The following is a 15,042-nucleotide window of genomic DNA, read 5'->3' on the forward strand; positions in this document are numbered from 1 at the left end:
AGTTCATTTCGGAATTTCGTTTTCGTCCGAAAAATAAATGTATTTCGTTACTCCCGAAATTCGTTTTTATTTATTTTGTTTTTCGTTCAAAAAATGCATTTGTCTGAAAATCCAAATTAATTAAGGTCGGATCTGTCATTGACTGTGGAATGTTCTAAGAAGACTCTACGGAATCTAAAAAAAAAAGAAAAGAAGATTCGACAGAATCTTTAAAAAAAAAAAAAGATTTGACGGAGCAATGTCATTTCTGAAGAAAAAAAAAGTCATTTAAAAATCACTTGCGGCTATAATGAATTGTCGGCTCCCGGCAATTCAGAGAGAATTCATTCATAAAAAAAAAAGTGTGGGGGGTCCCCCAAATTTAATTACCAGACCCTTCAGGTCTGGTATGGATATTAAGGGGAACCCTGCCATAATTTTTTTTTTAAAAATGACGTGGGGTTACCCCCAAATATCCATTCCAGACCATTCAGGTCTGTTGTGGATTTTAAGGGGAATTCCACCCCAAATTTAAAGAAAAAATGGCGCGGAGTTCACCCAAAAATCCACACCAGACCCTTTATCTGAGCAAGCAACCTGGCCGGCTGCAGAAAAGAGGGGGGATGAGAGAGCGCCCCCCTTCTGAACTGTACCAGGCCACATGCCCTCAACATGGGGAGGATGTCCCCATGTTGATGGGGACAAGGGCCTCATCCCCACAACCCTTGCCCGGTGGTTGTGGGGGTCTGCAGGCAGGGGGCTTATCAGAATCTGGAAGACCCCTTTAACAAAGGGGACCCCCAGATCCTGCCCCCCCATGTGAATTGGTAATGGGGTACATTGTACCCCTACCATTTCACTAAGGAAGTGTAAAGAATTGTAAAAAAACACACACACACCGTGGAAAAAAGTCCTTTATTAAAAAAAAAATAATCCAGCGGTGGTAATCCACTCTCGATCCCCGCTCCAACGTTGTCATTATCCAGCGAGCGGTGATCTCCTCTCCGCCGGGGTCCAGCGATGAGAAGATCATCCAGGTCCGGGATCCAGAGCGCAGCATCGCCGGCCGCCTGTCTCCACCAGAGACAGCCCGGCGAATGACGCGGTTGGAGCTAGTGACAGTTCTTATATAGGTGAATCGGGGCCACCCGTCACGTGACCCCATTCCCCTCTGACGCACCCTCTGCTACGTCACTGGGGAAGCCCAGGCTTCCCCCTTGCGTCAGAGGGGGGTGGGGTCACGTGACGGGAGCCGACAATTCATTATAGTCGCAAGTGATTTTTACGTGACTTTTTTTCCTTCAGAAATTACACTTTGTGCTGAGACAGTTCTAAGTACAGGAAACTTGCGCTATTTCACAGGCATACTTTGACTAATAATAATTATATTTATTAATTATTATTACTAGCCAACCAACATTAGAATTCTTCTATAGCCTACGGGCAGAGCATTTCACCATAAATGTCCGCTTGCTGCGATCGTATGTTTTTAGCTACTTCGTCGAATCTTTATGTCTCTTTTTGTCGAAACTTTTCTCTCAATGTCAAATCTTTTCTCTCTATGTCAAATCTTTTCTCTCTATGTCAACTCTTCTTCATGTCTCTATAATGTCAAATCTTTTCTCTCAATGTCGAATCTATTCTCTTTATGTAGAATAATATTGGACCAATAGAGTTAAGGTTAGGCACATTTGACCGCAACGAAAATAAAGCATTTGTTTATGTCGGATCTTTCGGTTTTTGTTATCTGTGCTTTGGAAAATGCCTGAAATGCCTGAAATGCCTGAAATTCGGACGAAAATGCATTCGGACGAAAATGAATGCACATGTCTAAAAAATATCCCATAAAATCATCTTTTCCTTTAGCAGTGATGAAACCACTGCCCAACTGTTTCTAGACTTTTCAGGCATTATAGTTTTTCTGGTATTGTCCATGTCTTGAGTAGGGATGAGCTAGATTCAGATCCAAAGTTGGAACAAACCAAGTTTGCCTGAACTCTTGAGAAGCTGCCATGTTATTACTTCCTTGCTGGTACAATGAGCTGCAGTAGGAGATTCCACACAGCTGCACATAACACAGGGGCAGGGATGCTCAAGACAACATTGATCTATTATGACACATAGCCAATATTGTTGTCTTAATATGGCCATATAACCATATTAGGTTAATGAGCACATGAGTATCCAGCTTGCAGCTCAATGGCCCAGCAATACAACTAATGTCCAGGTTCAAACCAAATTTAGTTTGGACTAAACTCAAGCTCATCCTTGGTCTTGAGTAATACAAACAAATCCAATCTAGATTGTTAGCATTGCATTGCATTGCATTAGCATTGCCAGCACCCTGGTGGTTCAACAACCCTTGATGATCTACGAGGCTCACCTGGAGCAGTGAAAGAATTTCACTAAAAATGAAAGAACATTCCTTGAACAGGACTCAAAAATCCCTACTTGCTCATTTGCTCAAGCCAATGAAAATTGCTGGTTTTACAAGTTTGCATTCAATGTCTTTGGACATTCTAGCAAAATATTAAAAACTGATTTATGATCTACTAGTCAACTTTTTGTTTTTACCTGGAGATTTTGCCAGCAAATAACCCTCTATGGCCATGTTTTCATGATGTTCTTGCCATGTATGTTTTACCTGTGATTAAGTCTTGTCAACATTTTTCTCTTTTATTTGCAAAGTGTTCTTGTACTGCCATGTAAATAGGTGATGTCATGAGATACAATATTTTTTATTAAAATAATGCAATATTTTTTACTCAAATAATTCAGACCTGCTCACATAGTTCTGTTTTATCAGTACTATGCATTTAATTTACCATCTTGACATGAGTAACATTGCTTCACACATGCTTTGCAAGATTTCCGCTTTGTTTACTCTTGAGCAAAGAAAGAATATAAATATATCTAGAGTTTTGAGTCTAAACCCACCTGAGCTATCCCACAGGGAAGCTATCAAAGCCAAAAGTCACTGAAACACACCCTTTGCATAAGCATGGCTAAGGGGTCTCCACAAAATGACCGGCTGTTCGAATTGACAGCTTCCTGGGAGTGTAGCCCTGGAGGTTTCAGAACTGTGTCTGAACATGCCTGAGCTCATACCTAATTTAAATATGAAATAAAGATACTAGCTTTTACAAGAATGCAAACTGATAAAAGTAGGTGTAATTTCCAAAACCTTTTTTTGAGTTTCAGTGCAATAGTACAGTGAACGCTGACAGTTGTTTTTTTAGACCCCAACATCTCTTGATCATTTTATTTGTATTTTTCACTTTATATCCATTAGTTACTCTGCTCATAGAATCAAGTTATGCATGCATTTGTGGTGCACTCAAGTTCTTTTCTGTCTGTTCATTTCTTAAGATTAATTATTTACATAAACCAAATTTAGCTAAATTTTAAATGCAAAACATTTTAAAGGTTCTTACAATAGTATTTACATCTATATGTACATATTAATAAGTTGAAATGTTTAGACCCCTGCAGGTCTCGATAGAAAATGTATCTACATTTGGCTGAACATTATTTGGCACAGTGGGGCCAGGCCATTCATGCAGCAAATTAGTGGTCATATAATGAACAGATGAATTAATTTTATTAGTAACTCTACCCTCTCAAAGGTTGATTATCTTACCATTGTAGATTACATTCTCATGAGATATCATCATTGGTTATCAAATTCTTCCTATACTGGGGAAAGGTTTGTCAAGTTAAAAAAAAAAAAATTGGTCTGTGATAATCACATAGGTATCCTTTGGAAGCCTACAGTTTGCCAACATAATTTGTTTAACAGAAGTAAAAAAATAAATAAATCTTTTTGCAGCGTTAATTGTGTTTGTTGCATAACTAACTTGTCATATTTATTGCCATCTTTCACATCTATGTTTTTAAGGCACATTGTGCGTTTTTTAAAAAAAAATACTTTTGCAATGAAGAGAAAGTATGTAGAAAGATGCATACTATAACATTCTAAAAAGCAGACATAATTCATAATAGACCTTTGGAGTCTATAAAACATTTTTGCATAACATTCAATTCTGTCTATATAACATGGTCCTAAACCTTATTTAAAGCTAGTGAATTTACCTCAAAGTTGTAATAACCTTCTTGATCTACTAAAATTGGAGAGTGTGAAATCTGGTGCAGCTGTGCATGGTAGCCAGTCAGGTTCTAATTTTAGCTTATTTATTTAAGCTTTGACAAAAAAGCCTGGAAGGTAATTGGTTTTAATGCAGAGCTGCACCAGATTTTGTACTCTACAGTTTTAGTGAATCAACCCATGTATGTTGCACTTAGCCCAGGTTTACACTGATACGGGTTTAAAATTGCGTATGTTCAGCTGAACACGCACAATTTCAAACCGGCAATGCAGTCTGACTTCGGGGGAGATTTGACAGACATCTGTGTGGGTTCATACACAGATATCTATTCAAATCGCCCCCGAAAGTTGCCAAAAGTAGTACAGGAACTACTTTTGAGAATAGGTGCGGCACTGCAAAGTTGGTGTTGCACCGATTCAGAGAACATGGGCTAAATCTCCCATCCAAGTACTAATCAGGGCCAACCCTGCTTAGCTTCTGATATCAGACAAGATAACAAGCATTCAGGGTGGTGTGGGCACTTAGTCAAATATGTAAATCATTGTAAAACCTTTTTAAAGGGAGCCTGCCACCTCATTGATGAAGGTTTTCCTGGACTGCATGCACATGTATTTCTTTCAAAAACTGTGGGGAGATTTACTAAAACTGGAGCGTACAAAATCACATGCAGCACTGTAAAGAAACCAGCTTCCAGGTTTTATTGCCAATATGTCATTGAATAAACTGAAGTTAGAAACCAATTGCCTACCATGCACAGCTGCACCCATTTATGAGTGTTCTAGTTTTAAGAAAACTCCCCCTGTGTTTGTATGCTTTGTGAACCCTTAAACACATGTGCATAGTAGGTACAAATCTTTCTTTACATTCAAAGGGTAAAAAGAACCAGCTCACATATGATAGCATGTAGTTGCCATCATCCCATAGTACTACAAATAAATCGAAAATACCTCATGAAGTGGGATTGTATAGGCAACGAATAAAATTTTCAAAAATATATATGAAAAAATAACAATTTATTACAAAAATAGTTACAACATGTACAAAAATATCTCGAGCATTATAGGAATATACATAGTACAAAAACAAAGCATGGATGATGCAGATACTGTCCGGCATACGGTACCATCACCATAAGGGAGGTAAAGTTGTAGCTGAAAAGCCGACGCGTTTCGAATGCTACGCATCCTTCATCAGGGCATAAAACAAGTATTGCATCTAGAGTAGAGCAAAAAATATTAAATACATTCACATTAAGTCATTGTATTCTCTCCATTGAAGTGCAAAAGCACATACACATCCTCTTCCTCGAGTAGGGAAAAGGCATAATTAACAATGAAGAGGACTCACCTATTGCTTAAAAAGCTCCACGCCCAGGAGTGTGGGGCAGAAGGCCCCCGGGTGTTCAGGGACGCCGATGTCTCCTATGGCAGGTTGCACCATTTAAAACAAGTCCCCATTTGAATGTCACTCATAGAGTGGATAGAACCAATTGGTTCAATTTGGGTGGTGTTTAACACCACCCAAATTGAACCAATTGGTTCTATCCACTCTATGAGTGACATTCAAATGGGGACTTGTTTTAAATGGTGCAACCTGCCATAGGAGACATCGGCGTCCCTGAACACCCGGGGGCCTTCTGCCCCACACTCCTGGGCGTGGAGCTTTTTAAGCAATAGGTGAGTCCTCTTCATTGTTAATTATGCCTTTTCCCTACTCGAGGAAGAGGATGTGTATGTGCTTTTGCACTTCAATGGAGAGAATACAATGACTTAATGTGAATGTATTTAATATTTTTTGCTCTACTCTAGATGCAATACTTGTTTTATGCCCTGATGAAGGATGCGTAGCATTCGAAACGCGTCGGCTTTTCAGCTACAACTTTACCTCCCTTATGGTGATGGTACCGTATGCCGGACAGTATCTGCATCATCCATGCTTTGTTTTTGTACTATGTATATTCCTATAATGCTCGAGATATTTTTGTACATGTTGTAACTATTTTTGTAATAAATTGTTATTTTTTCATATATATTTTTGAAAATTTTATTCGTTGCCTATACAATCCCACTTCATGAGGTATTTTCGATTTATTTACATTCAAAGGGTTGCTTGACCACTACCTATATGGTGCAACCTATAAAAAGGTATGAGCTTAGAAAAGATGAATGCATGGGTATATCAGAGCTCTCTTGTGTAGCTAGATATCACATTTTATAGCCACTGCCACTAAATTAATGTGTTTCAACAAAAACTCCCAAACTAGAATGGGAAGACTTTAATTTGCAAAAAACAGAATGCAGACAGAACCTGCTTATAAAATTGCCCTCTATTCATAACCTGACTAGCTATCTGCATTCCCTAATGTGTGTATATGGCCAGTTTGCAAATTGCTGCCAGTAAACAGCATTTTATGGTATAGGATTAGGTTCATATTTTGATTCTTTAGAATGGCTCAAAAAATACTGCTCTTAAGCATGAAACCTAATTGAATTATTTTCTTGTTAACCTTGAAAATAATTACCTGTAGTCTATGATTCATTTTAACATTTTAAAATATAATTCTAATTACCATTATTATATTATTGTAAAATTAGGGTTTCATATTATTAAAAGTGCATTATCAAGGTTTATTCACTTCTGGACATTTCATAAATTAATACATTGTAGATGTTATGAAAAAAACCTTTACAGCATTGTCCAATCTATTTCTAAAAGTAATATTTGTGTGGAAGTCATGCTGCTTGTTTTACTTTACTTGCTTAACTGCAATGGAGTTAAAGCCATTGATTAAGTCTGCAGTTTGGAAAATCTGACTTGATAGCTTGCAAACTTGTTTGAGGTCAATGGGGGTTATTTACTAAAGAAAAAAATACACTTTGCACTACAAGTGCAAAGTGCACGTGAAATTGCACTGAAAGTGCACTTGGAAGTGCAGTTGCTGTAGATCCGAGGGGGACATGCAAGGAAAATAAAAAAACAGCATTTTAGCTTGCACGTGATTGGAGTAGAGCTTCTCCTCATTTCAGATCTTCTCCTTTACAGCGACTGCACTTCCACATGCATTTTCTGTGCAATTTCAAGTGACACATTAAATACTATATGATTGGTATTGTACCCAGATTATTAGAATATAGTATAGGTCTAAACTATCAACCTTAAAATAAAGGCTGGTTATCATTTGCTTAAAACATTTCTGGGAAAATATGCTTTTTTTGTCATTTGAATTTAGATATGCTTTGTCAGTCTTCAGATGTCTTTCCTCTTCCTAATTATCCAAATCATATAGATAAAATAATCACTTCAAAATAAATAAGTAGCCTTCTTGTTAATGACAGATATACACTTGAAGGGTTATCTATTATTATCCTGATTTCATGCTTGAAACTGTCCCTTTAGGACAGCTAAAACTACCTCAGACAGTATAGGATGTGTGTTCCTTATCAGACTACAAAAACAGCACACAAGTAAAGAATATCCAGTTTGAAAAGTTATTTATAAGTTTCTAAGACCATATACATATTAGTTCCTACCTTAAACACCACTGCTTCATGCCCAGATAATTGCTTAAATTAATTAAAAGCTAGTTATGACACTCCATTTTATAGCTCAAAATCAAGTCACACATTTTTGTAGACGCTTGTTGGCCTTTATTGGGCTTTAAAAACAATGGGTAATTGTTTTGAAGCTTCATACACCATTTTTGAGCTGGTATGTTCACTAAGCACTATAGATCTATAGATGGCTAAGCATAGTAAGTGTAATGGCAGGAAAAAAATACCAGTTGCCACATAAGTGATAGTTGCAAATTAAAGCCATAGTCACACAGGACTCAAGAGAAAGTCTTAAATAAATAAGTAAAGACAAGTGAAAAAACAGTCCTCCAAGTTTAAGGTCTGATCTAGAAAGTTAAGATGTGCGGCTTTCTTGATACTTGCTGTTAAAGCCTGTAGCATGAAGCAGGTTCTTCAAGAAAGAGGCTGGAGCCATCAATTTGAACCTTTTCCAATCCATCTTAATTAAAGTGAATGTAAAAAAAAAAAAAAGAAAGGTAGTTGTTTATACTGTTGTTAAACCATACTCACAAATCTCTTTCTGCACTCTCTTCAAGAAAGAATCTTTCTAATATACTAAAATTAATCCCTGTTACAATAATTTATTTTATTGCTAACAGTAGTGGAACAGTACAGAAAAAACTTTACAAGAATCGTATGGATTATTTTAACTTTCGGGTCATAAAGGAGAATACTGTTTGTTATAAGTATTTTTTTTGTTATTTATTTGTATTATTTGAGGTAGGTGGGTAGAAAAAATACTCATATAGTATGGACCAATGTTTCTCAACTCCAGTCCTTAAGGCGCCCCAACAGGTCATGTTTTCAGGATTTCCATTATTTTGCACATGTGATTTGATCAGTTTCACTGCCTTGGTAATTACCACAGCTGTAAAATCCTGAAAATCCTGAAAACTTGACCTGTTGGGGCACCTTGAGGACTGGAGTTAAGATATCAGTTCCTAGTGTCTAGTGTACTTGCCATTTTTATTGCATGAAGTGAGGGGGTGGGTATGCATTTACAGTGCATCTATGCTTGTCTGATCCACTCAAGAATGAAACCAGAATTTTAAAGCAATGATTCCTGTACATACCCTACCTCATCTTCTAGAGCACTCTGGGAATCCTTAAGCAAAGGCAACTTTGCAAATGTGATGTGGTCTACTGTCAACTCTCCAAATTGGAGCACCCTGAGAGTATCCTGAGACATTCCCGGAGTAAACCATGAGTATATGCAGTCACCTATGAACACCTGCATTTAAATTCTATATTCAGTTTGCAATGCATTAGTTGAGTATAGATATACATTTATAAAAATAAAAATTATGATATGTATACACTAGTTAAAAAAAGGGTAACAGGTAACTCTAAATATCACAAATTGGTTCATGACAGCAGATCAGGCAAATGACATACAGAGCAGATTTTTGATTATTCAGTCTTTGCTTAATGTTTGCTCAAATGTTCATAGCAATCAGAAGTTTCTTTCAACTGCCTACTCTAAACAGCTAACATCTTCCCCTTGATTACTACACATTCTCACTCCTATAAATAAAGGCCAAGAGGCACATTATTCTGTATAAAATAGCATTAATAAATAAAAGCAGAGAACAAAAATGATACGGAGGATTCAAACTGTATTTTGTAAACCAACTTAGTTGGATTCTTAAAGGGGATGTTCTACCTTTTAGTACCTTGTGTAGATATTTGTATAGAAAAAAAATAACTCTATAATTTTAGTGACTATTTATATTGTTACTTCAAGCTTTGAGCGAAGTTCACTTTTTTGACCTTTTTTTCCTAGCTACAACTCATAGCTACCTTCTGGGCCTGTATTTTGCACACTAGCTGTGTATATTATTTACTTAGTCAGCTTTTGCTATGCAATGACAGCATAATATCATCTCTTATTAGTTTTAAGTAGTATGTATGAATAGTATGATACTGTATAAACCTAATTGCACAGTTTATCAAAGGAATGGTATTCTATGTAGCTTTTCTACAGTGCTTTGCTAAACCATGTAATAATAGTAAGTCTTCCTTGGGAATAATGATCCACTCTTATAGAGGACAGTTTCTGTTTACTCTTGGGTAATTTTAAAGATGACACTGAATGTTTATTGCACTTCAGTGCAGTGATGCGGCAATAAGTCCTTAAAAATCTAATAGAGGTTGTTAATGGCAGGTGCATGTATTGCTTTATAGAGTTTAGCAAAGGCTCTTTATTTTATGTAAGATTGTAATTCTCTTAAAATAATAAACTTAAAAAATGAAATTATAATAATTGTTGTGTGCTTTTATTGTATGAAACTGTTCATTTTAAGTATTTTCAATATTTTTTTTTAATCTAGAGCTACCATTAATCACTTCAGCTTCAGAAGGTTTTATCCCCTTCATGACCAGGCCATGTTTTGCTATGTGTCACTGCACTAATTTGACTGACAATTGTGCAGTCATGCAATGCTGTACCCAAACTAAATTTAATTTATATCATGTTTTTTCACATTATACTGTAGTTTTTTTTGTGGTATTTTGATCATCTTTGGGATTGTTATTATATAAATGAAAATAGACTAACAATTTAATTTTGAAAAAAAAAAAACAATATTTTTTACTTTCTGCTAAAAAACATATCACATAAAAAAATCTTCATACATTTTGGCCAAAATGTTTTCCGCTACATGTCTTTGATAAAAAAAAATCTCATAGCCAATCACCAGGTTCTGGCCGGGTTTCAATGATTGGCATGTGCTGTGACGAATCACAACACAGCCGGGCACGCATGTGTGCGTGCGCACCCTCCCCCAAACTGCAAACCCCAAACTGCAGAATCATTCATATATATATATGGGATTCTTCACAGAAAATGTACAATATGTGGTCAGCATGTGGTTAAGAGTGTATTTGGTGATCCTGCAATGAAGGTGCTTGTTCAGTCACTGTTTCTTCTAGGGTGACAATGCTTTGTCCCTATTCCCCAGTTGTGTTTTCGGCTTTGCTACCTTGTCATACAGACTTCTGATGGATAGTTGAATACCCAAATATGTGGGAGAGAAACTTTTCTAGCATGATTGAGTATACAAAGTGAACACAACCCCACATTCACTGCCATTCACTGCCCAAAGAAAATATGCACTTTGTTAAAGTGATTGAAAACTCACGAAAAAAAATTAAAATAAAAACCCAGAAGACAAAGGCATAATGATTTAGGTATGCATAGCTACTTACCTTAGAGCGAAGCCTCCCCAGCGGTCCTGACACACTGCTGTGGCCAGCGACATTTATCCTGGAGTTATTTCCAGGTATCCTAGGCTCCTAGTGCTGTGATTGGATGGAGCCGTGATGACGTCACTCCGGTAATGGCACAGCAGCTGAAATGGCTGGTAACAGCACAGCAGCTAAAGAATCGACACAAGCGAACCGTTTCTTAAGTGCGCATTTGCCGATGATGTCGACACATGCTGATACAGTGAATATCTCCTAAACGGTGCAAGTTTAAAAGACATTCACGGTACCTACAGGTAAGCCTTATTGTCGACTCACCTGTAGGTAAAAGTGGTGGGTAAGGGTTGACAACCACTTTAAGCGAACATTCACATTTGGTATATGAATAGCCTCAACAGTTTTAGTAAATAAATCCAACTGGATTCATTTACTAAAACTGGAAAGTGCAAAATCTTAATTGAGCTTAATTGAACAAGCTAAAGTTAGAGCTGATTAGCTATCATGCACAGCTGCACCAGCTTTTGCACACTCCAGTTTTAGTAAATCAACCCCATTGAGTCAATGATCCAGAAAAAGTATGCAAATATGCCCTTCTGACTTAACTGAATTAAATTCTTGTTAAGTCCAAGGGGTAGAGGAAGAGGTGGTATTACTTCACCTAACTCCCTGCTTTGAGAGTACATTGTGGTGTGCTGAGAATTAGGCTTTAACCCTAACCTAAACCCATCTAATGTATCTCTTACATCCTAACTGATCACTACTGTTTAGCTTGATATAGCTTGATACCTCAATAACTTTAGATTTTGCACCTCTATACCACCAAAAGAACCAAAGCACTTTTTTACACTTCTGATATGGGGCTGTTGTTTCAGTGAAAGCTAAGTATGTGCAATGCCTATTTTATAGCTAAACATTCTTTCTCAACCACTGCATACTGTATTTTGCTGATATCCTTTTGTCAAGTACAAAGTTGTCAGATAATTGGCTTTCCCAAGTCTGTCTATGAGGTAATGTACTTGAGGCATAAGATAACGGAAAATTGTTATCACATAATTTTCCTTTCCTGGCCCATCCTCATGTCAGCACACAAGACCACCTGACCCACAAGACCACCTGTTCCTAGCTAATGAAAAGACAGACCCTCTCCAACTAAAGTGTTTGATAACCTAGCCTGTGACAGGCCACTGTGGGGGAAGTGTTGTGCTGACGTGAGGATGGGGCAGGAAAGGAAAATAATGGTAAGTATTTGACAACAATTTTCTGTTTTCCTGGCCCACCTCACATCAGCACACAACGGGATATACCAAAGCTGAATAAATAGGTGGAAGAGAATAAATGAAAAGAGACACTGACAGTTATAGAAAAGCTGCTGAAGCCAAAAAGAATTAAGCTCTCTTGTCCCAAACTTGCTGGCCACGCACTTAGTTCTGGCATTACTGCCCCAAAAGCTGCCACCCCTTTAGTTAAATAAACTTGTAATTGTTCCATAGCAGCAAGTGCTTACTTCCTGCAGTCCAATCACCCTGGTAACCCAAAAATGGATGGCTCTTGAGGACCTGATGGCTAAATTAAAAGATTGTCCACTTTCCTCTTTTGACCAAGCACATTGTTAGTAACTTGACCATGTGTAAGGAAGTGACTTTTTCCTGCTGTGCACTCAGTGACTCTTGTGTGAAAACTTGGAGGGACTACTTCCCTGTTCTGCTGGAAACTGTATACCACTTTAAAATTGATCTTTGGAGATAGATGTATTATCCCTATTTCTGGTAAAAATAAATCTTCAACATCCTCCTGTCTGAAGTAGCTGCTGTCAGAACTAGTTTTACCATGAAGTACTGGAATGGAATACAATGGAAATGAAACCATTGGAGCAAAGGGTGCTCTCAGATCCCAGCCTAAGTCCCACAGAGGGAACAATGATTTCCCTCAAGGTCATATATAAATTGTCACCTGCAAAAACGCATTTGGCCACTGGCTTTTGCACCCACCTGCAGCCTGTGAAAGATAAGTTTGAGATCTGTACTTTAAATGGAGTTGTATGCCAGACCAACCTCTAGCGCTGACTGCAAAATGTCCAGGATATTGGCTAGAGCAGGGAACCCAGGAGAGAAAGTTTTTGCTGAGCAAACAAAACAAACTTCTTCCATATCCTCTCATATGTAGCGTTCATGCGTGATTGTCTGGTCACTAAGGTCTGAACAACCTCAGATTACCTCTAGTCTAGGCTATTCCATAGCCAGGCTATTAAAAGTAGTCTCATTGGGTGCAGTCACTGACCTTGCTATAAAAGATTTAATTTGACCAGAAATGGGTTTGGTGGTGCTGATGACATCTGGGTGAGAAGTGAAAGTCAAGGCCTTCTCAGTAGGTGGAAAGGACTTGTATGGCATGGACTTGTTTTGTCCATATTTTCAGAAGCACCTTTTATCTTTAAGGACAGTGGAGAGGGACAAAGATCTACCAAAAAATTCCATGGCACTGTGTACCTATCTTGTCTTTGCATTGGTATCATGATGCAAATATCAGAAGCTGTGTGTTCAGTGAAGTCTCCCTGAGAATTACTGCTGGAAAGCCCCATGGGGCCAATATGGGTTTGAGGCACTTGTTGAAAAATATTCTGCCTAACTAAATCAATATTTGATTTTGTTTTCCTGGCAAGAAGACAAACCTTAAGTGAATGCAAGTGGTTCTCTGCCCCTCGAAAAGTTAATTTGAGATGGGCAGATGTAAAACAGAAAAAGACTTTTAGTGTCCCATTGTCAGACAATGTAGGCTACTACTGTCCTGTTTTCAACCTTACTCAGGACCCCTCGAAGATCTTGAATAGGCTTGCAATGCTAGAAAAATCTTCCTTCCATTCAAAATACTTGGGGAGTCTGCGTTCCACCCAGCTCCAATGGTATTGCACTTGTTTCTTCAGATTGTGGACTCTTCAGCCCCAGAGACTGGCATCTGGCTTCAAAATTATCCTATCTTCTGGGCTGAGAGGAATGCTTTGAAAAAGGACACCTCAATTGTGATCTGTTAACTGTAACATGCGCCCTCACGCCATATTGCGTTCCACACTGGAACGCATACAGCGACCGCGCGATGACGTCCTCACCCGGCGCCACGCTGCCTGGAACGCGAAAGTGCCCTGCAGATCAGCGCTTTTTCTCCATACACCTGCCTGCATACTGCACACTGTTCTATTTTTGTCGGCCGTAGCCGGCCAGGCTACAGAAGAACTACTGGTACCATCCATCCTCTGAACTGAATGCGCACCATAACCTGAATCCATGATGCCTCTCAATTATCCATTGCCTCCATCCACGCTGCCCATCTTACTGCTGTGGCTGGGGACACCCTAAGATATCCGGCATCAGGGGACCCTCCATGACAGAATCCCATTTCTGCTATGATACTACAACACTCATCCTCTGCAAACGGATAAGTAGCATCTTTACATCATTTATACTGCTTAGAGTTACCTGCTTCATATATTGCCCTTATCAAGTACTGTATTTAAATCTGGATTATTGAATACTAACTTGCTGCCTGGGATTACTAAGTGTGTCTTCAGCTGTCCGCTGTAGAATATCTTAAAGGGACACTCTCAACTCAGCTCAGCAATACTTTCTTAATTGCTACGTGCCTGACATACGTTCTTAAATGTATATGTGCTTTGTCCCTAAAATGCTGAACATTTTCATGCTTAGGCTCAAAGGTATCTCATACCTGCTCCCTTAGTAGTCCAATGCATTCCTTTATGTTAAAGTGATATGATGTAGAGAACCCCCAAACTCCTGTTCTCTGATTGGAGTGACGCCTGGGGTCCCGTACTGATAATCACTATACATAGAGTGCCTGCATTGGAGTCTTTAATGCAGTTGCGCTTGTTAATCTTTATTGTAAATTTTCTACGCTGGCGGTTGGAGGCATGTTGTAATACCTCCACCCTTAGTAGCTCAACACATTCCTATATGTGAGAGAGATGATGCAGTGACCCCCCAAACTCCTGTTCTCTGATTGGAGTGACGCCTGGGGCCCAGTACTGAAATCTCACATAACATAGGGAGGTGCAAGTGTTTGTTCACCAATGCCAGAAGTCTGCCAAGCAAAACAGGTGAGTTGGAAGCTCTGGTGCATGAGGAGAGCTATGATGTAATTGGTATTGCTGAAACTTGGCTTCAATCTTCACA

Source organism: Rana temporaria, chromosome 3 (assembly GCF_905171775.1).
Source record: "Rana temporaria chromosome 3, aRanTem1.1, whole genome shotgun sequence".
Classification (NCBI taxonomy): Eukaryota; Metazoa; Chordata; class Amphibia; order Anura; family Ranidae; genus Rana; species Rana temporaria.